The following is a 23,295-nucleotide window of genomic DNA, read 5'->3' on the forward strand; positions in this document are numbered from 1 at the left end:
CAGGTCCTTTATTTCTTTCCATATGCAGTCTGGCTAATGGAGATACCAATGCGAAGAAGATAGGACTGTGTCTATGGTAAGCCTAGGAAGTTTTGTTTAAGAGCTAAACTTAAAGGGGAAGTTAAGTTTCCCCTTTAAGTTTTGCTCTTAACCAAAACTAAGTTTCCCTTTTAAGTTTTGTTCTTAAACAAAACTTCCTAGGGTTTTGGGAAGTTGCTTCTTAAACAATTCCCAAGGATGTTCTCCCTGGGAAATTGCTCTTAAACAAAAGTTCTAATAGCATTTGATTTTCCTGTGTTTTGGTATTTTTTTCTCCAAAGTGGAGTTTGTCAGCAAGTCAGTTTACTTGAAGACTGTGATTAATCAAAGTTATAATGTAGCAGATACAGTTATTAATATCAACAAGGTACATCAATCATAAATACCATTAAAAAAACTGACAACTTTCCTTCTTTGAGGCTGCATTGATCTTGGAGGCAAAGTGGGCTGGAAAGCAGACAGCCCAAGCCTGAGTCCCATCAGATTAAATGAATCACATACTTAAAATAAACCACAATCCTTCTGGTACCAGTAATGCCATCTGTAAACTGAAAAGAATAATAAAGGCCAACAACTTAAGATTTCTGAATTAAAGTTAAAAAAAAAAAATGAATGCAATTACAAGCAGTAAGATGAATGCAGGTCGAGAAAGTGTCACTTTTGCATTTTAAGATTATTCAGTGTCTAACACCCAATATTATATAAGTTTGCCATTGAGTTAACATTCAAATATGATGCACTTTAAAGCAAAAATATGCATTTTGAAGTCCCTAAGGTGCCTTTAGAAAACAGAGGATACAGTACCAGCAAGACGCTATTTGGGCAAGTCCATAGATCATATGGGCTTGGAAGAGACAAGCACTCAATGTTACCAGAAATTCAAGGTCAGCACTTGTAGTTTCATTTCCATCACCCCAGTACTCCCTTTGACAAAGGATTATAGTATCTACTGAAAAGTTGCATTCATTCCCAACTCGCTATTTCAGCATCACCCACCACTCACCCCTCCAGAGAATTCAATTACTTTCGCATTCCCAAATAACAAGCAAATGATGTTTGGGGGGGCCTCTTTTTATATGACATCCAAAAAGATGCAGAAAATAAAGAACAACAGTAAGCCAGAAGTGATTTCAGCTTAAGTATGATTGTTACATATGCATTACTAGATAAACATATCTAATTAATGGGGTGGGGATAAGCTCTAAATCTTATCTAATTTTTAGAAAATACTTTTAAAATATTTGGCTAATCTAATGTTTTATCTAACCTATATGGTTTTCTTCCTGCTTTTCCTCACCCTATACTATTCAGTTGAGACTTCCAAAGGGGAAAAGTATCTCTGCCTGTCCTTGCTCTGAAATCCAAAGCATTCCAAAATGAGTCTCAGTTTGACTTTTCCTTGCAAAAGAATGTACTGTTGATTAAAACAAGAGAAGACCACACCAGTGCATACACCGCCTGATCTTAACCACCCAGAAAGCAGCCTGGCATCCTCTGTCAAGCCTCCTAGAGACAGGCAGGCCTGGAGCAGCCCACACAGCTTCTGCCTGCACAGCCTACCAGCTCGTAATTTTGGTGACTACAGACTGGCCTAAGCCATTACTGCTGTCCAACATATTGTCTATAATATGGTCATGAACACTTAAAACTTCGTCAAGGAAGTCTTGATGCTTCATAGGTATTATCTTAATACTGTCCAAATTTCTTCAAAAGTAAAGAGAATTATTAGGTGATAGTGAGTTAGTTATAACCAGGCACTGAGTTTTTTGCTTTCCCATCTTATTAAACTACACATAATCTAGATTCAGTTTAATACAACTGCTATACCACAGTAGGAACTCCTGCAGGACAGGCTCTGGGTTTCAATTCCTCTTCTTCCCCTTCAGCAATGCATTAGCATTCTGTTTCTTCCATAAGAATGATTTGATTTAGTCTTACTGACAAACCACTGAAGGACCTACTATAAGTTGCAAAGGGAGAGTTGCAACTTCCAAATCTTCCATGAATCATCAGTGTTTAAAGCATCCCAACCAGGCATGGTGGCTGACACCTGTAATCCTAGTGCTTTGGAAGGCCAAGGCAGTAGGATCACTTGAGCCCAGGAGTTCAAGACTAGCTTGGGCAACACAGACCCTGTCTCTACAAAAGAATAAATAAATAAATAAAAATTAGCCAGGAGTGGTGCCATGGACCTGTAAGTCCCAAGTACTTGGGAGGCTGAGGAGGGAGGATCATTTGAGCCCAGGAAAGGAGGCTGTAGTAAGCTATGATCACACCATAGCACTCCAACCTAGGTGACAGAGCAAGACCCTGCATCTTAAAAAAAAAAAAAAAATTAATTAATCAAAAAAATGTTCCTTTCTCATCTGTTTTCCAGAGAGGGCTTGGCATCTATGTGGTAAAGTCAATGAATGAGGAGATGTGCTCCCTAGCTGTTAGGGACCTAATATGACCACAGGCTAAAAAGCTCACTGAATTTTAGTGTGGGAAGGGCTTTAGAGACTACTTATTTAGGAGATGGCAAATAGATTTCACTCGTCATGCCAACCTCTATTCCTTGGTAAAGGCTTCCTGGAGTCATGTGTTGAGTGGCATTCCAGGCCTGGACTGGAGCTTAGAAGGCAAGGTGTTATGGATTTACAATGTTTGCCACAAGCTCTTGAGGGAGGGGGGGCTCAGGAGGGAGAAGTGGCACAGAACCATATATTTGCCACCCCTGAGCTGACTCTACTATAGACAGCTAAGTGACTTGTGGTCTACGGTTTTTCCCTCTAAAACTTTTTTAAAAAGTAGTGATCATATCAATAATAAAAAAACTATTTCAAAATATTTGCAATAACATCTTTAAATATTTTCCCTAAAAGTGTATTCCCCTCATTATCTCTAATAGAATTATATTATATTATATATTATATTACATTATATTATATATATAAACAATATAATTATTATAATTAAATATTATAATTATTATCTCTAATAATAATGAGGTCCTCCTTGGCATGTGCAATAGGGAGCCAAAGGTGGAATTTGTAGGCTTTTCTTCAATTGCATCCTGACAACTACCATCTTCTAGAACTCCATGGGTAAGATGGTTAAAAAAGAGCTAAGAAGTTCTCCAGCAGTTATATGGCTTCTGTGATGGGACAGGACAGGTAAGGGGGAAGGAAAGGAAAGAGAGGTTTAGGAATCAAGAAAATACCTACAGGCTCATATCTATAATCCCAGCACTTTAGGAGGCCAAGGCAGGAGAATTGCTTGAGCCCAGGAGTTCAAGATCAACCCGGGTACCTACACAGCAAGACCCTACAAAAAATTAGCTGGGCATGGTTGTATGTGACAGTAATCCTACCTAATGAGAAGGCTGAAGCAAGAGGATCACTTGGGCCCAGGTGCTCAAGGCGACAATGAGCTATGATTACACCACTGTACTACAGCCTAGGCAACAGAGTAAGACCCTGTCAAAGACGAAAAAAAAAGGAGAGGCAGGGAGGGAAGGAGGGAAGGGGAAAGGAAGAAAGGAGGAAAGAAGGAAAGAATCAAGTAAATATCAGTGCAGTGATCCCAGTGACAAAGGAAACTATTAAGCAGTTGATGTGATGTTTTGATAGGAAAAATGGAGAACCAATTTCTTGAACTTGACTAGTGTATTAGCCCATTCTTGGACTGCTATAAAGAAATACTGGACACTGGGTAATTTACAGAGCAAAGAGGTTTAATTGGCCATGGTTCTGCAGACTGTACAGGAAGCATAATGCTGGCATCTGCCCAGCTCCTGGGGAGGCCTTAGGAAGCTTACAATCATGGCAGAAGGCAAAGGGGGAGCAAGTACTTCACAACACTGGAACAGGAGTAAGAGAGGGAAGGGGGAGGTGCCACATACTTTTAGACAACCAGATCTCATGAGAACTATCAGGATGACAGCTTCAATGAGGATGATGTGAAGCCATGAGAAACTGCCCCCATGATCCAGTCGCCAGGCCCCACCTCCAACACTAGGGATTACAACTGAACATGAGATTTGAGTGGGGACACAGATCTAAACCATATCAACTAGCAAAGCTATCTTGATCAATTAATCAATACTATTTCTTGCTGTCTGCTCTGTTCTTAATGCTGTTATGGACCATGTGGACACATCTGAGGCAAAAAAAAAAAAAACAGATCCTTTTGTAGCCAGCTTATCCAATCTCTCCCTCTACCCTAAGGCAACCTTGGACACCCAGGCCAGGTCAGATCTCTACAGAGGCAGAATCAGCCTCCCAGCATCCATTCAGTGTTGGCAGCCAACTGGCTCCCAGGTGAGAACATTTCTGGCAGTAAAAGCAGTACACAGCAGGCAAAAGACCCTAAGAAAGGGCAAGGGAGAGGAGAGAGGCATGTGATTCCAGAGACAAATAAACACAATTAGCTGTGCTAGAAACAAACTGAAAAGACTCAGTGGGATGGCTGATTCCTTCCGCCAAGAGAAAACCAAAGGATAATTCATTTAAAAGAAACCTTTTAGTCCCCTTGGCAGCTATGGCCCAATGACAGTCATATTTTCTATTAAGTCCTTTTCATTGTGGATTTCTCCAAGATTTAAAACACTATCACAAGAAGGGTTTGACTGCTTTATCAGTTTTGTTGCCCTAATAGAACCCATTAATATTTCAGACTAGTCCTTTCTTTCTTTCAGGCAGGCCTTTCACAGCTATTCTGTCCCTGTGTACCTAAATGAACCCAATTTGCAGCAATGGGAAAATGGTTGAATTCATAGAAATCAATAGTCATGTCTGCGGGAGTTTGTTAATCCCAGGATCCAATTCTGTAATGCAAGGATTAGCTACAACAGTGGGGTCTGGCAGCAACCATATAGCATAGTGGTAGACAAGATGGGCTTTGGAGTTAGGCAACTTGGATTTGAATTCTGACTCAGTCAGTTACAAGTTGGGCGACCAGGGGCAACTAATTTAAACTCCTTGTGTCTTGGAGCCTTCATCTGTCAAATAGGGATATAGTGATATCTAACAGGGTTATTGTGAAGTTTAAAGAATTATAATAAAAGGGTCCTTATCTTTTGGAAACACATTTTGGAATGTTCAAAAATAATATGACGTCTGGGATTTGCTTCAAAATAATCTGAAGATACATATGGAGTTGGCCATGAGTTAATATTTACTGAAATTGGTTGATGGGCACATGGGGATTTATTATACCATATTGTCTACCTCTGCCTGTTTGAAATTTCAATAACAGAAAGTTTAAGACAGAGAGAGAAACAGAGAAATACATGTAAAACTCTTAGCACACAACATGTGCTCATTAAATGTAATCTGTTGTAGATCAGAGGTTTTGAGGGCATTGTTTCCAGGTTACAGAGGTGCCAAGAGACCAGCCTGCCTCTCTAGAAACATGGGTGGGCTCTGGGGCCAACATGAGGGAGTTAAACACAGAGAACTTCACTGTCACTCTAGATCATCCACTACTGCCCAAACTTTTCACTATCAGTAACAATAGTAAGTTGATTATTGTTGGTTCTCTATGCTTTGGAAGTTTACTAAATCTCACATCCTTCCAATATTCATTACCTAGATCTTTTACAGATATACAGAATCACAAGTTAGAGTTCCAATCAGTTTTAGTTGAGCTGTTGGTAACTCCAAACTGAGCTGCTGTCATCCCCAGTCAAAAGCTAAGCACTTCCAAGTTTTAATGGCACATGCAGCTGCTTGACAGACATGTATGTGGTTTCTCAGACATACGAAATAGTGAAAAAATGTTCAATGCACTCCATGCCTCCAATGAGTTCACGGAACCACTTACATCAATTCAGAGCCAGCCCCAGAAATTCCCAGCTTCTAGGATTTCTTAGATAGGGTGCTGAGCTGCACAGACAGGGAACTCCACCCTGGAGTAATGCCAGGCTAGATATGCACTCCAAGGAATCCCTTAATTAAACTAGCATTTCCAAACTTGATTCCATACCCCTACACAAACAAGGAATCTGCCATCCTTGCTCTGACACTAACTGTAATAGCCTTGCACTAGCCACTTCATCTCTGTTTCCTCATTTGTACTGGGATATCTCCCTCCTAAGGTTGTTGCAGGGACCAAAGGTAATGCAAGTAAAGTACATTGCACAATGCCTGGCACACTGTGATTGCTCAATACATGGTAGCTATTTTATGTGTTTGTATGCTTTTATGTATGCATGGATATATTATTACCTCCTTTGAAATTTGGTTAACCAGTGGTTCTCCAGGCCATGAGATGTATTAGCCACATAATTACAAACAGTTTAATATTTTCTTTCTTTTTCATGTAACAAAATTTTGTTGCAAATGCATTCAATCTTCTCTTCCACAGAGATGATTTATGGATCACTGTGTTATTGTCAGCAGTACCTGTGTGACCTCTCCTATACAATTTATGCTTCTTCTGTAAATGTCTTGTTACAATACATTTTAAACTTAAAAACATTTTATAGAAAGTAAAAAGGAGAAAAAAGTGCTCCAATTCAAGTCTAGCAAGACCACTGTTATTACCATTATGAAATACTTGCTAAATATCTACTGTATATATATTGTTGAGAGGGTCAATGGACAAGACGAGCATATAATAAAGCTGGAACTCCATTAGCAAAGACTTTAGCGGTCTTTGGCTTCTCTAGGGAAGCTAAGAGCGAGCTAATCTAAAATTTTACCCTTACCTTACCCTTACCTAAAACGGGCACTCTCTTTCCCCTTATCCTGATTTATTCTTCTTCATAGCATTTTTCACTACCTAAAATCATACATTTCCTGATTTACTTATTGTCTGCCTCCCCCAAGAGAATATATGTTGCATGAAGGCAGGGACCTTGTTCATCTCTGTATCTCCTTACCTAGAACTGTGCCAACCAAGCACACAGTAAAGTAGACCCTTGAAAAATGTTTTTTAATGAATGATTTAATTTTTTTCCTTTCTACAAACACCCAATTGCAAAAGGGTATCTGTATCTGAGGTCCTGCTCTATGTATTCCTTATGTAGCTGACCACTGCAATCCAGTGCAGAAGATAGGGAATACACACACACACACACACGCATACACACACACATACACACGTGAAGTGGTGCCAAGTGATATGAAGAAAAATGAAGCCAAATAAAGTGATTTCCTCAGGGCCTTACATACCATGTACTATTCTGATTTTTGCCTCTGTGCCATTGCAGAAGGTATGTCTCCCATCATAAATGTCCCCCTTTTTGGATATTATTCTTCTTTCAAGATCTCAGTCAGGTTGTTTCTCCTGAATTACACTCAAACTACAGGAGCTCCCATTGACTTTACCCTGTCTCACACTGAGCAGTACTGCACATACTACCAGGGCCTCAGAGTCCTACACACAACTATAAACATTCTAAAGTTTTCTCCTTCATGGAAAAAAACAAAAAATAGCAGACCCTTCAAATGTATTAGGCTCCTTAAGCACAGAAAGACATGCTTTACACTTCTCTTACATCTCTCAAGGAATCTAACAGTGTTGGGTACTTATTAAGTGGCCAAAAATATCCCTATAAATGAACTGACAAATTTCCTATTTGAACCCCACCTCTGCTGCTCCAGCCTTATTTCATTTATGCCCCAACATCTATTGCCTTTTTCTCCCCCTCCTTCCCTAGTGTCCCTTTAAGTTAGACTGATTCTTGAGAGCTACAAAAATCTGAAATATTGACATCCCAGATGAGACAAAGACATTGTCTGAGAACCTCAGACCAGAAGTTTCTCAGAAGGTGACAATAGTTCCAGAGATGTAAGTCATAAACAAGTCATTATTCAGTATGTGTTTAAGACGAAAAAAAAAAAAAAAAGCCATGCAATCCAAGAAACACCTATAGCACTTCATGAATTAACCTGAACCTTTTCATCAAACCAAGATTTGAGGAATCAGTTTCTACTTTCTTGAAATGCCACCCAGTTTCAATGACATTCTTGAAGCTATCTGGGTAACATTTTAGTACTGCAGGCAATTGAGTATTAGTCCATGAAACTAATTCCACTTTCTAAAGTGCTCAGGGTCTCTGACAACTCAAGGGAATAATAGTAATGCCTTTATCTTGCTTAAGTGCAGGAATCAAAAAGCTAAGATGGGATTTCTGGAATGAATTCACTATGGAAAATATAAATGTTCTAATGTGAGAGCCATTAAACTCCACCACTGACTATATACTATCTGCTCTTTCCGTCCATATTTTATACAGATTTACCAAATTCTCTTTATAGTTTTCACCAACAAAAGTCATTTCTCCCAAAATTATGATCCACAGACATTATTCAGCAGAGTATGTATATTTTATTTCCATCTTCATCTGGTTTGGGCAAGTGTAGCTCACCTCCAGTTTCCTGACTATGGATTTATTTTGAATCTTTTAGTATTTGCTTGTACTCAAAAGAGTAGGTGTTAAGGACAGGGCAAATACAGAGTTTCACAATATTGTCGGAAAGTACCCAATTCTCCATTCTTTGAGAATAGAGATTTTTTATTCTTCTTTGCTCCTTTTAATCTTGGACCCTAAAAGGATAAATGTCACCACCTCTACTATTAGCTGTGCCTCAAAATCAACAAAAAGCTCTTAAATCAATAACCCTAGCTCTGGTCTTTCTCAAATTCTTACAGCCCTAGGAACTGAGGTCAGGAACCAGGTCACCCTGGAAAGAGAGGTGAACCAGCCTTGGGTCTTCCCTAGGTGTACTTGTCTTGAAATTTTGAAGTCCCCTATTACCTCCATTGTATATTAACATTCATCATAACTATTAATTTACTCATTCAACAAATATTGCTCTGATATGGTATTGAATATCCTTCACATAAGAAAATATGAAGTTTATTTGCCACCTAGATGGTTTGGAAGCCTGTACCCTCCAAGACATTGAGAAAAGAAAAACCTTTCCCTCTGGAGAGAGAATGAGTGCCGAGCAATGGGAGAAGCCCCTTATAAAACCATCAGATCTGGAGAGAACTAACTCACTATCACCATAATAGCAAGAGGAAAACTGCCCCCATGATTCAATTATTTCCACCTGGTCCTACCCTTGACACGTGGGCATTATTACAATTCAAGATGAGATTTGGGTGGGGGGACACAGAGCTAAACCACATCACTCTTCATCTGTTAAAAAAAAAAATCGTTATATTTGCTCTTTATGCCTCATGGGATGGTAGCAGAAGTCATATTTGAGAGGATATATAAAAGCACTTTGAAAACTGTCCAACAGATGTGCACGCAGAAATACTGAATGAGGTAAATTTATCAATATTAATTAAACACCTCTAAAGTTCTAAAACAATGTTTTTCAAACTTTGACCACAACCAATTAGAAGCCAGCATACACCCAAGACTAAACAAAAGTTTAGAAAACAATACTTAGTTACTTAGATATTTTTAATTCCCTTTTCTTTTTTTTTTTAAATGCAAGTCATGCATTTCACAAGGCAGTGGTCCTTGACCCTCAACTCACAGTGGGCATCAGCATCATCTGAGAATTAAAAAAATCTGATACCCAGGTGCTACTCACCTTGACTCACAAACAATGGCCTAGGGTGGGGCTCCGGCAACAATATTCTTAGACAGCCCCAGGTGATTCTATTCTACAGCCAGGTCTGAGAACCACAGTACCAATGGTTTCTAGATCACAGCTAAGAAAACACTGTTACTTATTTATATCCTTGTCTGCTAAACATTCTCTGTGCCCAGAGTTTGCTCCACCGTGCCCATCCCCCAACCCATTTTGCTGAAGATCTGCTTGTCACTGAGTTGATTACTCACTCATGTGGCTCGGGTGTGTGTGTGTGTGTGTGTGTGTGTGTGTGTGTGTGTGTGTGTGTGTGTTTGTGTGCACGTCCCAAGTAGCTGGGACTACAGGCACGTGCCACCACGCCTGGCTAATTTTTGTATTTTTTGTAGAGATGGGGTCTTGCTATATTGCCCAGGCTGGTCTTGAACTCCTGGGGCTCAAGCGATCTTCCTGTCGCAGCTTCCCAAAGTGCTGGGATTACAGGCATAAACCACCATAGGCAGCTAAAGAAGAGCAAAGGGAAGGGAAAATGGCCAGACCTCCTCACCTGCTCACACAGCAAAGGTAAGTCTCTGATCATGCCTAGACAGGGGTCTGAAAAGAGCCTTCAGAAGCTGGGAGATAAGTTCAATCAGAAGGAGTTTCCTGGCCTGGCTATCTCCTCCTTCCAAGTGTAGCCCAGCGGGAAGAGAAAGCTCCTCCATCCTCATCTTTCCTCTACACAAGTCTGGGGGACTGTCCTGTTTGCTTGGTTGATCTGCAGACTACACTTAGCTGTCTGGCAGAACCTAGGCCAGAATGCAGAAGGCACCAGGGACACTGGAGGCCCTACATCTGTGCCCCTGCCCTATCCTTGGGCACACAAATGGAAACAAGAAACCCGAATTCTTTCTGTACATAATAGGTTAAGAAACAAAATCTGTGTCTGTTTAAAGCACGGTCTTTGGATTTTGACCTAGATCTACTAACCAGTCATCATACTAAGAGTTGACACTTATTGCGATCCTTCTGTGTGCTAAGCATTTCTTTTTTTTTTTTTTTTTTTTTTTTTTTTTTTTGTGAGACGGACTCTCGCTCTGTCGCCCAGGCTGGAGTGCAGTGGCCGGATCTCAGCTCGCTGCAAGCTCTGCCTTCCGGGTTTACGCCATTCTCCTGCCTCAGCCTCCCGAGTAGCTGGGACTATAGGCGCCCGCCACCTCGCCCGGCTAGTTTTTTGTACTTTTTTTTAGTAGAGACGGGGTTTCACCGTGTTAGCCAAGATGGTCTCGATCTCCCGATCTCGTGATACGCCCGTCTCGGCCTCCCAAAGTGCTGGGATTACAGGCTTGAGCCACCGCGCCCGGCCATGTGCTAAGCATTTCATACACACTCTAATTCACATCTCTTCAGATATGCATTCGATGGATACTCAGATTAAGTAACATACCCAGGGTGGCACAGTTAAGAAGTGGTGATGTCAGGGCGCTAATGCAGGTTTACTTTTACTCCAAATCCCATGCTCTAGCCAAGGGCTTCTCAGCACTACTGATATTTTGAACCGGATAATTCTTTGTTGTGAGGGGTTGTCCTGTGCATTATAGTATGGTTAGCAGCATCTCTGAACTCCACTCGTTAGATGCCAGTAACATTCCTCCCCCTCCAGTTACGACCATCAAAAATGTCTCCAGGGGGCCGGGCACGGTGGCTCAGCACTTTGGGAGGCTGAGACGGGTGGATCACGAGGTCAGGAGATCCAGACCATCCTGGCTAACCCGGTGAAACCCCGTCTCTACTAAAAAATACAAAAAACTAGCCGGGCGAGGTGGCGGGCGCCTGTAGTCCCAGCTACTCGGGAGGCTGAGGCAAGAGAATGGCGTGAACTCGGGAGGCGGAGCTTGCAGAGAGCTGAGATCTAGCCATTGCACTCCAGCCTGGGTGACAGAGCGAGACTCCATCTCAAAAAAAAAAAAAAAAAAAAAAAAAAAAAAAATGTCTCCAGACATCACCAAATTTCATCCTCTGGGGCTAAGAGGGGCAAATTCGCCACCCCCTTCTCCCCATTAAGAATCACAGCTCCAGGCCGGGCGCGGTGGCTTACGCCTGTAATCCCAGCACTTTGGGAGGCCAAGACAGGCAGATCACAAGGTCAGGAGCTCAAGACTAGCCTGACCAACATGGTGAAACCTCATCTCTACCAAAAATACAAAAATTAGCTGGGCTGGTGGTACGTGCCTGCAATCCCAGCTACTCAGGAGGCTGAGGCAGGAGAAATGCTTGAACCCGGGAGATGGAGGTTGCAGTGAGCCGAGATCGCGCCATTGCACTCCAGCCTGGGTGAGGGAGCAAGACTCTGTCTCAAAATCATCATCATCATCATCATCATCATCATCATCAGGGCTCCAGTCTAAGCCACAATGTATGTTGTTTCCTTGTCCTTTACAAGTACATAAACTGCTACTCAGAAGACAGAGCAAGAACCAAACACAACATTCCAGGAAAGTTTGGTAAAGCAATAATACCACCCTATCCTACAGATATGTAACTTTGTAATTCACTAATTATAGCTATTATCTCCTTTTATGGCCTCTGAGTGCATATCGGGATCTAATTTTGAAAGAGTTAATCCACCTCAAAAATATGAACACTATTGAGAGATCCACCTATTTACCCGTCTTTGAGAAATTGAGGGAAAAGATCATGTAGTAAAATCCATATTAATTCTTAGCTCCACAGGCCATTAGGAGAAGAAACTTTTGTTCATGCATCATTGTAAGAGAGCACATGATGTGAAAGAACTTCTGAAGGGCAAAGCCTGTGTCTCAAGCCTCTCCATCTCCAGCACTTGCTTGCCTAAAACAGAGAATTCTCACTAAATGGTCAACATTTCATGAAACATTAACTATTTCATAGCAGCCCCTAATCATCTGATTAAAATTAAGATGAAACTTTCCCATCTTTCTAATATACGGATGTATATATATTAAATAACACTTATAAACTTGAAAAAAAAACTAGTGTTGACATTTACAGAAGAGCTGAGATTTCAGTGCCAGGCTATTCTTCCCTATTGTTTAAAAAACACAGCAGAGCAAAACTCACATTTGGAATGAAAGGAATGTTTACCAGAATCATCTCTTTCAATACATGCCAAGAGAACTGTAGCTGTTTCGTTAGAATAATATTTTCATTGGATGAAGGAAAAACAATTAGAGGAGAGGCTTTTAAACTTTTTTCTTTGAGATTTGCCTTACCACGCCAAACTGTTATACCTAATATACAATCATAACAGGAATGCTCATTTTAAAAAATCTGAATTCAAAAGAAAGTAACTGGGAGCACTGACCCCATTTATTTGGAGTCTGTATTTCCTCATTTCTGAATAAATAAAAAGTAAGTAGTTGTGGTTGCTTTTAAAGGTTACCCTTTAAAAATTCTTAAAAGACCACCCTTTAAAAACTCTTAAAAGAACAGGAGGGCAAAAACCAAAATGTTCTATTTGTAGTTAGTTGCAAAACCTAACTGAAGGGAATATCATTACCTGGGAAATGATAAATTTCCACATGGCTTCAAAGGAATTTTAACATAAGACTATCAATAAATAATATTCCTAACAAGAACAGCTAGACTCTATTGAGCACTCATGTGTTGGGCACCGAACTCAAGTGTTCTACATGCATCAATGCTATTTCATCTTCATCACAGCCCCATGAGGTACTGCTCATTGATATCTTCATTTTAAGATAAGAAAACTGAGGTCAAAAGAGATGAAACTTGCCCCCAAACCACAGCTAGATCAAGATTCAAGCTGTGGTTGTGTGAAGCTTTATGCTATACAACCTGAAAAAAAAAAAATGCGGATTTTAAAAAGGGATATGTTCAGGTCATTTTTTTATACTGTGTGCCATGAAATATCAAAGTTGAAATTAATTTTCAGAAATCATTCTCTTCCCTTTACTTCTCTAGATCCTTTCACATCAAAAAATCAAGCACCAGGCATTACCTACAGCTGGGGCAAATGGCTTTCTGGGTACCTCTTTTTTTGGTGAGACAACAAGTCTTTTGTATTTCTGTTTTGCCTTCTGTAAAAATCCACAATGACGAAGACTGCCTAGTAACAAGTATCAGGAGGGGAAAAGAAAGGCTTACTTTTTCTAGCCCAATATGCCATAAGCTATAACAATAAAGTGACAGGACCAATTACTTTACACACATACCAGAGCATAAACACCAAAATGAAGGTTGTGCTTCAAAGTAGTTAAGTTTTTGAGGAGTTAAATGTTATACTCAAAATTTCCCCTGTGGAGATGATGGGAGCCCCTCACCCCGGTGTTGTTCAGGGACCGACTGTAATTCCTTCCCATCCTAAATCACACTCCATGCCATTACTGAATGCCCCTTTTAGAACTGCTGGTCCTTCAAGAGAATTTTCATTATTTTAATGAGCATACTTCTTACTGACAACCTCGATTCCCCACCTCGGAAGCCCAAGTTGGCCCTGCACAGTGCCTGGCTGTTTCCCAGCTGAAGAAGGTTTGCCATCACTGAGGCAATCAGGAAATGTGTTGCAAACTCTTAAGGCAACTCCAAAGCAGGAGCTCCAAAATTATTCTCAGTAGTGACAGCATCACTAGAATTAGTACACAGCTTGCCAAGAGCAGGCTTTTGAAGGGAAGAAATACTGATTTGAATGTATAAATACTGGCATATTTATTTTAACATTTGGATAAAGAACTGGAAGCATCAGCAAGTGTTACGTCCAAGTGAATAAGTACACTGCTGCAGGAATGATAATGCAGATTTTGATGCAAGGTCCTGACCACTCAGTAAGGTATACACACACCCTTAATGGAAACATGCTTGTCCTGAAATGATTCTTGTAAAATGAATAAATCGCTTTCTATCCTGTTAACTTGCGTAACTATTAAAGATTTCCTTTTCATGAATTGAAAAACAGACCCAACAAATGCTAGTTGCCAAAATAATCCTTGTTTCTCCAATGAAGCTCAAATCTCAGTGTGTGTCAGAAGATGGACCTATATGCACCAGAAGGAAATCTCGTGCACACACACCCGCAAAAAAAAAAAGAAAAGCCCAGGTATCTTTCAATGGATATATCCACTTATTATTGATTCCTCTACCCTGAGTCTTCTAGAATTGGTTGTTACGCCAAATAACTGAACTAATTACAATACATAATTAACAATACAAGATGGGTTAATGTAAGATAGTCAACATTTAACTAATAATTGAAGGACATGCACCCAAGGACAAACAACAGAAATAAAAAACAAAAACAAAAAACAAAAGCCATGCCTTGGTCCTTTGTTTTTAGATACACACTTGGATACTCATCCACTGAGGTCCTAAGCAGTCTGGCTCCCTTCCAGTTGACCTGGTCAAGGGTGCAGCAGCTCAGGGCTGGGTACACGCTATGGATGATCTTAACAGGGCAGTCAAGGGCAGTCCACCTTCCATGCAGGAAACACCTATTAACTTCACTAACAGGAGTCTTCACTGACAAGCAAATACTCCCAAACTGCACAATACTCTCATGTTTAACTCGACTGGAATGCAGTGCGTTTGTGGGCATTGTTTGGTGTGTGTATGGGTTGTGGATTTTCCTCGTTTTTACGCAGAAACAGCTTCTCACAGAGTACTGGAACAAGTAGTACACACGTGGGTCTAAAAATCACACATACGGTGTGTTATATAAGTTATCCCTAAGGCGCACACACACAGGTAGCTATTACCTGTACATGTGAAATCTCACTCCATAACTATTCTTTTTAGCCTAGGCTCTTATCGGGTCCCTGGACAAAATCATTTCTAACCCAGCTAAGAAATATGGGATGCAACTTAGGTCAAGACAATGAGTCTGCCAAGGCCCCTGTACCTCCCGCTAGTCTGCCAGTGCCTGGCGCACCTACAGCTGCACAGGAAGCTGCGGTGCCCGGCTGCTTCCAGGTCCCCGCACCGGGTCGGCGAGGTGCAGCAGCCCCCCAAACCCAGGCTCCGAATATTCCCCAAGCGCGTTGAGTTCGGGGTCCCCACCCGCCCCGGTATGCCCGGTGTTGCTGCCTAGAGTAGATTCCCTTTCGAGTTGTCTACGACCCTGTTCCACCGAGGGCGCTTCGTTCCCATAGCCGAAACAGACGTTCCCAGCGTTCCAGCCCCACCAGCCACCTCCGACACCCCACCGCGGCGTTCCCATCCCGCCAAGCCCCAGCATCTGCCCATTAGCCAGCTGCCGGCGGTTCTCATCACAACTCCGCTCCTCGCGCCAACCCTCTCAGCCTCTCAGAGAAGCCCCCTCCATCTTTCCCGGGCGAAAGCACATGCCTAGCCCCACCCTACTCTTTCCGGGGTTCCCCTACCTCGGGCTCCCCATCCTCGGGCTTCCCCCTCCCACCCCGGGCTTCTTCCCCTTCGCACTCCCCTCCCGGGTTCCGTTCCCCTCCGCCCTGCGGAGGGCGCCCCAAAAATGCGGACAGGGCGCCCCCTCGTTCCGCCCTGTCGGACTCCCCCATGTCGCGGTCCTGAATCTCCCGCCCTATGGGCTCAGGCTTCCCAACATCGCGGTCCCCACACCCCCGCCAGCTCTCCAGGCTCGGGCTCCATGACTCCCCAGCATCGTAGTCCTGGCCACCCCACTACTGCCGTTCAGAGCTCCAGGGCTCCCCAACATCCTAACCCGACGTCCCCCTCTTCCGGGCTTAGATTCTGAGACTCAAAATAGGGGCCCTAAACTCCGGCCCCTGGCCTCAGGTTCCCAACGCTGCGGTTCTGGACCTCCCCTCCGAGCTCGGGGTGCGAGGACTCCCCGGAGCCGCGATCCTGACGTCCCCGCCTCCCGAGCTCGGGCCCCGGGGCTCCCCGACCGCGCGGTCCCGATACCAAACTCAACCCGCTCCGCGCCTCCCGCGGCTGGACTCACCGGCAGGGGCGGCGGCCGAGCCCGTGCGCGCAGCCCAGCCCGGCCCAGCCCGCACTCCCGCCTTGGGGTCCCGGCCACTAGCTTCCCGCAGGCGGCTGCGACCGCGGTGGGGTAGGTTTGGGGGAGCGGCCGGGAGGAGGAGACCGCCGGGGGCGGGTGACGCCCGGCTCCGCCCCTTCCCAACCCGGGGGCGGGATGCGCAGACCCGCGCGCTCTGCCGCTGCCCGCGCCGCTGCCGCCGCTGCGAGGAAGTTGACTGACGCCGCTTCCTTCCACCCAGGACGCAGACCCTCGCAGTCCCTGGTAGCTGCAAAAAAAACGGACTTTGAGACAGGGACGCCTTAACCGCCCTCGTATTCTTTCCAAGAATTCACCTCCCTGGGGGCCATTTCCAAAGTCCCTCGGGAAGGCCGGAAAACAATAACAAACTTCATCTGCGCTGTCAAGACTGATTTAAATCCTGGCCTTCTCTCTCTCACCACTCTCGGGTGAACGTTCAGGGTCATGCCCATGATATAAATAATGTGATGACATACTACGGAGGCCCTTTCAGACACTTCCACACCCCTAAGATACACCCGCCCAAGACTGGTGCCTCTTCCATGACTACATCACACAGACACATCTGACACTGCCCTGCAGAGGATCCCTCTACTACCCTGTGCCCTCAATCCCCAGCCCTCGTGAGTCCTAGCAATAGCGACCCCCACACACAATCTATTGGGGGTGGAATGGGGGGGGTGGATTCCACCTCCCGACTTGCCCCTCACCCACAACGTTCTCTGTATTTTACCATGAGAAAAAGATAGTTAAGAAGTTGGATGATCAATTAACAAATCAAGTTGGCTTTGCTTTTAAAAAGCCTTCTTCGCTATCTGGAGAAAATGCCTGGGAAGATGGCCTGCTTACTGTAAGATTTTCTGGTCTGCTTACTGTAAGATTTTCTCAGATGGCCTAATTCTGGTCTGCTTACTGTAAGATTTTCTCAGGCCTAATTCTGGTCTGCTAGTTCCCAAAACCTCTCTTATACCACCGTGTTTCAGTGACATGTCGCACAACATCTCGCATTTGTACAATGTTTCTCTTTTTCAAAACATTCTAGCCGTGTGATGGTTCACACCTGTATTCCCAGCACTTTGGGAAACACCAAAGTGGGCAGATTGCTTAAGTCCAGGAGTTCCAGACCAGCCTGGGCAAAAAGGTGAGACCCTTTCTCTGCAAAAAATACAAAAATTAGATGGGTGTGGTGGCACACACCTGTAGTCCCGGCTTCTTATTCTCAGGCAAACATTATGAAGCCGAGAAAGTAGGTAATCTCAGCAGGATTATTTCAGTTCCATAAATGAAGACATTTAGACTCTGAGCAGTTACATGGCAGGTTGGAAGCTAGTCAGAGCCAGGAAAGAGCCCAGGGGCCTGTCTTCAGAGCCACTGCTCTCCCCAGGGAATCATAGTCCAGCACTTACTTGTAGGTGGATACTAGTGGAAATGTCACAAGAGGTCTTTGGCAGCTTTGCTCCCTCCATCTCTTCTTCACCCCAAAGATGTCAGGGAACTCTCCCTTATCCTCAAAAACCTGTAATAGGCCAGAGGTCACAGCTGTACAACAGGGCTTATTGAGAGGGAGTGAAAACTCCTTCCACTTTGGCCCACTCTAGAAACAAAATTACAGGTTAGCAAATCTAAAAGCCTATCCACAGCCTTCATCCAACTAATGTGAGCTGTCAGCCAGGAGCTGATGAGCCTCCAAAATGCTTTGCTGATTGTTTTGGCAGTGGTTTTCTCCCTAAGAGTTACTCCATGTTGAATGTGAAGAAGTTTTAAAAGAAGACTAACAAGTCTTCTAATTCTTTCTCAATGGTAAATGTTCCTTTCTGGCCGTTCATCCAAAAGGCAGATGTGAACGTGCATGTAAAGTGTAATGGGTGTCAGGCATTGTTATCTGTGCATGAGGCAGTTCTGTTTGCAAGTGACGCTGTCCAGAGTCACTAGATAAGAATGGTGGTTCTCATCCTTCATGCCTTTTAAAACTACCTTGGTCTCATGCTAGCTAGCTTCTTTTATTTTCTGCTGTGAGGTAATGGCCTACTTCCATTTGGGCAGTAAAAGTGATGTTTTGGTAACACTGAAAAAAGTCCTAGGGTGACCTGGCTATTTTTGAATTATAATAAAAGCCTGTTGGGTCCCTCATGAAAGATAGTTAGGATGGCCTTTGGTATATGGAAATTCACAGCCAACTTTCCTCTATGTAATAATCCCATCTGGCAACAAAATTTTGACCTGAGATTTTTCCAAAACCTGGAAACAGCCAAGATCTTGGATATTGCAGTATTTCCTTAACAAGGAGAATGCTAAAGTGCTAATCCAATCAGCATGTATCAGACCTAGTATGTATCAGACCCTTTCAGATTGCCCTTGAAAGCCACAGAGGCAGGCAATATGCAAAATGATGAAAGAAATAGATAAGATTAAAGAGCTATTTTTGTCCCAATCCCTATAAAATAATTTGATCTATTTTACATTGGATACATACCACACTGACACTGTTTTTATAAACCTTCCACTTTGTGTTTACATAGTGTCACTTTTCCAAGGAGCTCAAAGTATGTTTGATGACATCATATTACTCAACTTCATACATTTATATGACGTAGGAAAGGGGTAAAAACTGGTAGTCTTATTGTAACACGGAGAAATGGAAGCGTGAAATAGTTAAAACCACTTGCCTGGAACATTCTGGTATACATACTGGTTTATACTAAAAGTAGACCTATTAGTGAAAACTGCCACAGTGAAGAGTTATTTAAAAGCTCTACTATTTTTGTTTTCTTTTTACATCTTATGAAAGGACTGAGGACTATTAATTTCTTCACTATCTTGGCAGAGAAAAGGAGAGGCACTTTGCACAGTGGTTAAAAGTGTGGCCTTGGGAGTGAGAGCCTTCAGTATGTAACTTAACTTTTCTTCTTCCTTCTTTTTTTTTTTTTTTTGAGACAGTCTCACTCTGTGCCCCAGGCTGGAGTGCAGTGGCATGATCTCGGCTCACTGCAACCTTGGCCTCTCGGTACCTCAGCCTCCCAAGTATCTGGAATTACAGGCACACACACCACCATGCCCGGCTAATTTTTTGTATTTTTGGTAGAGATGCGGTTTTGCCATGTTGGTCCCAAAGTGCTGGGATTACAGGCATGAGCCACCATGCCTGACTGGTAACTTCACTTTTCTATGCTTCAGGATCCTTATCTTTAACACAAAAATAATAATTATACCCACATATCATACAATGAAGGCCTGATTAAATGGGTGAAAAGACAATGACTTCATTTAAGTGGGGTTTTTTTGAGATGGAGTTTTGTTCTTGTTGCCCAGGCTGGAGTGCAATGGCGCGATCTCGACTCACTACAACCTCCACCTCCCGGGTTCAAGCAATTCTCCTGCCTTAACCTCCTGAGTAGCTGGGATTACAGGCGCCCGCCACCATGCCCTGCTGTTTTTTTTTTTTTTTTTTTGGATTTTTAGTAGAGATGGGGTTTCACCATGTTGGGCAGGCTGGTCTTGAACTCCTGACCTCAGGTGATCTGCCCTCTTCAGCCGCCCAAAGTGCTGGGATTACAGGCATGAGCCACCGTGCCCAGCTTAAGTGGTTGTTTATGGAATCTTTGTTTCAATACTTTCTACTTGCAACAAAGATATACTATCCCAGTGGACTACACAGGAAGAATTTGGGAAAACTTGAATATCTGTATTTTTTTTACCCTAAAGTCAAATCCATCATTCCTTGACATTCCATGATCAGATAGCCATCCATACTTAGTGTTTCTATTTAGATCCCCTGCCAAATGGCCAACTGGGAAAAGTAACCACGATACTAATTTCACATACAGGATGCTAAAGAACTGCGGTTGAGTCAGATTAAAAATAAAAATCATGATTTTCTTGTACTGTCTGTCTATTTTATCTCATTTAATGGTGGAATGGTAGGGGCTCACTAAAGCTAATTTGATTTTCATTAGGAATTGCTCATGTCATCTTTTCCTTTTGTTTGTGTATAATAATAACAATTCAGGGAGCAAATAAATTAACCCATGTAGACAAAAAAGAAAAGATGTAGAAATTGCTCCTGGGCCCTCAGTAAGCCCTGGGCACATGTGAGATTTTGAGGCCTTATATCTGATCTCTCATTCTCTAAGGTAACTAGTTCCTAGTTGAAGAGTTTCAGATGGCAAGCTATAAGAATAAATTATAAAAGGACTGAGCAGGAAACTTTAATATTATTATTATTTTAAAAGTCTTATCTAATATATTTATTTTTAAATTTTTAATCAATACTAATAATTGTAGGTATTTATGAGGTACATGTAAATTTTGACATATGCATACAATATGTAATGACCAAATCAGGGTATTTAGGGTACTTATCACCTCAAACATCTATTTTTAAAAAAATATTTTTAAGTTACTCCAGAGGCTGAGGCAGGAGAATGGCATAAACCCGGGAGGCGGAGTTTGCAGTGAGCTGAGATCCGGCCACAGCACTCCAGCCCGGGCGACAGAGCAAGACTCCGTCTCAAAAAAAAAAAAAAAAAAAAAAATTTCAATTAAATTTTTATTTCAATTTAGTTTTTATTTTTATTTTTTTGAGACAGGGTCTCACGCTGTCTCCAGGGCTGGAGTGCAGTGGCACGATCCTAGCTCACTGCAGCCTCAACCTCCTGGGCTCAGGTGATCCCCCCACCTCGGTCTCTCAAGTAGCTGGGACTACAGGTGCACACCACCATGCCTGACTAATGTTTTGTATTTTTTTGTAGAGACTGGGTTTCACGATGTTGCCCAGGCTGGTCTCAAACTCCCAGGCTCAAGAGATCCTCCTGCTGGGACTCCCACAATGCTAGGATTACAGGCGTGAGCCACCATTATCACTCATTGGTGTTGGGAACACTTCAAATATTCTCTTACAGCTGTTTTGAAATATATAATACATTGTTGTTAATTATAGTCACTCTACTGTACTATTGAACACTGGAACTCACTCCTTCTACCTAACTGTATGTTTGTGCTTATTAACCAACCTCTCTTCAATTCCCCTTCCCTCTCCAGCCCCTGGTAACCATCATTCTACTCTGTACCTCCATGAAATCAACTTTTTAAGTTCCCACACATGAGTGAGATCATATGGTATTTGTCTCTCTGTGCCTGGTTTATTATACTTAACATAATGACCTCTAGTTCCATCTATGTTGGTGCAAAGGATTTCATTGTTTATGGCTGAATAGTATTAATAAAATAATATGAATTCCTAAAGTCCAACAACATTTGATGTGTGTAAATGTTTGTTTTAACACCTGTTCCTAAACAAAACCCTGATTTAGGAAATACAGTGTATAATTGGATTGTGGTAATTTAACAGCAAATAAAAGCTTGGATATCAAAGCATGAGGCCTTTCCTTATTCTCCAGCAGAAATTTGCAACTAAAAAGCCTTAGGGTAAATGGACTTGGTTTCCCTCCTCTTTAAAGGGTCTGACAATTTTGTTTCTTCCATTCGCTTTGCTTCTGATTCTCAGTCATTTTTTCCTGGGGCAGAGAGGGAGATGGCCAATTCCTGAGCACTGGGAAGGTCAGAAAGATTGAGCTTCAGACTGATACTAAAAGTTTCGAGAAGTAAACATTTTTTCTTTTCTTTTCTTTCTTTTCTTGTTTTTTTTTTTTTTTTTTTTTTTGAGACAGGATTTCACTCTGTCACCAGGCTGATGTGCAGTGGTGCAAGCTCAGCTCACTACAACCTCTACCTCCCAGGCTCAAGCAATTCTCCTGCCTTGGCCTCCCAAGCAGCTGGGATTACAGGCACCCGTCACCAGCTAACTTTTGTATTTTTAGTAGAGACGGGGTTTCACCATGTTGGCCAGGCTGGTCTTGAACTCCTGACCTCAAATGATCCACCCACCTCAGCCTTTCATAGTGCTGGGATTACAGGTGTGAGCCACTGTGCCCAGCCAGAAGTAAACACCTTTCACTCTGCCCAACTTCAATTCAATTTGGACTGTGTTCTAAAAGATTTTGGAGAGAAATTTCTCAGGCTTAGGACTAGAAAAAGAAAGCCATGTGAACTCACCCAGGATGAAAAACTGAGGCTTGAACCTCTGGACTTGCCACACCTCAGTTGGTATACTCATAGCAGCCCGGAAGTGGACAACCACCTATAGCTCATTTCAGTCTCTCACCTATCATCTAAGTTAGGCTAATGAGCAAAGGCACAGACCCTCCTCTGTTGGACAGCTAGGGGTCAAAATCCCAGGAAGTGACAGAGTGTCCTGTCCACAGCTCTTTAGCTGAAGCCTTTCTCAGGGATACTTATCTTGGCTCTCTCTTTCTTTAAATAGGATGGGACGGTGAAAATGGCAGTATTGGACAAGATGAGTAGCAACTGCATTATTCACGCTTGACTCTGGCTTGGTTTCAGGGTTTAATGATCTAAAAAGAAAAAAAAATCAATGCAACAATTAACCAGTTTAAGTCAGCTTGTGTTTACTGAGTCTGTTTTCACTACAGAGCAGTAAGTCAGGGGGCCAGAACTGGCTGTCCATGTGTCCATCTGGAAGGCCTCAGGATAGATGAGAGCTGGGCTATATCTCAGCCCAGACTGCAGGGCAGGGCAGATAAAGTGGGGTCCTTTCCAGTCCATATTTGTACCCCTGGGGACAGGGCACTGGATGTTGGGCCAAGTTTAAAGTTGTGGTTTGAGTCAAGGGTGACTTCTGATCTGATGGAAATAGCATCTTGAGCTGACCTCTCTTGTGATACTTTC

General features: G+C 42.6%; 1 protein-coding gene across 1 annotated transcript in view; it reads right to left on the reverse strand.

The window, feature by feature from the left end:
* PAQR8 (progestin and adipoQ receptor family member 8) overlaps positions 1-16,644 on the reverse strand; it is a 46,251-nt gene extending 29,607 nt beyond the window's left edge. The window contains exon 1 of the mRNA XM_023213003.3: positions 16,492-16,644. The gene's annotated coding sequence lies outside the window, so the exon portion shown is untranslated. The remainder of the gene's footprint in view (positions 1-16,491) is intronic.
* Between the last annotated feature and the right edge of the window lie 6,651 nt (positions 16,645-23,295).

This window comes from Piliocolobus tephrosceles, chromosome 5 (assembly GCF_002776525.5).
Source record: "Piliocolobus tephrosceles isolate RC106 chromosome 5, ASM277652v3, whole genome shotgun sequence".
NCBI lineage: Eukaryota > Metazoa > Chordata > Mammalia > Primates > Cercopithecidae > Piliocolobus > Piliocolobus tephrosceles.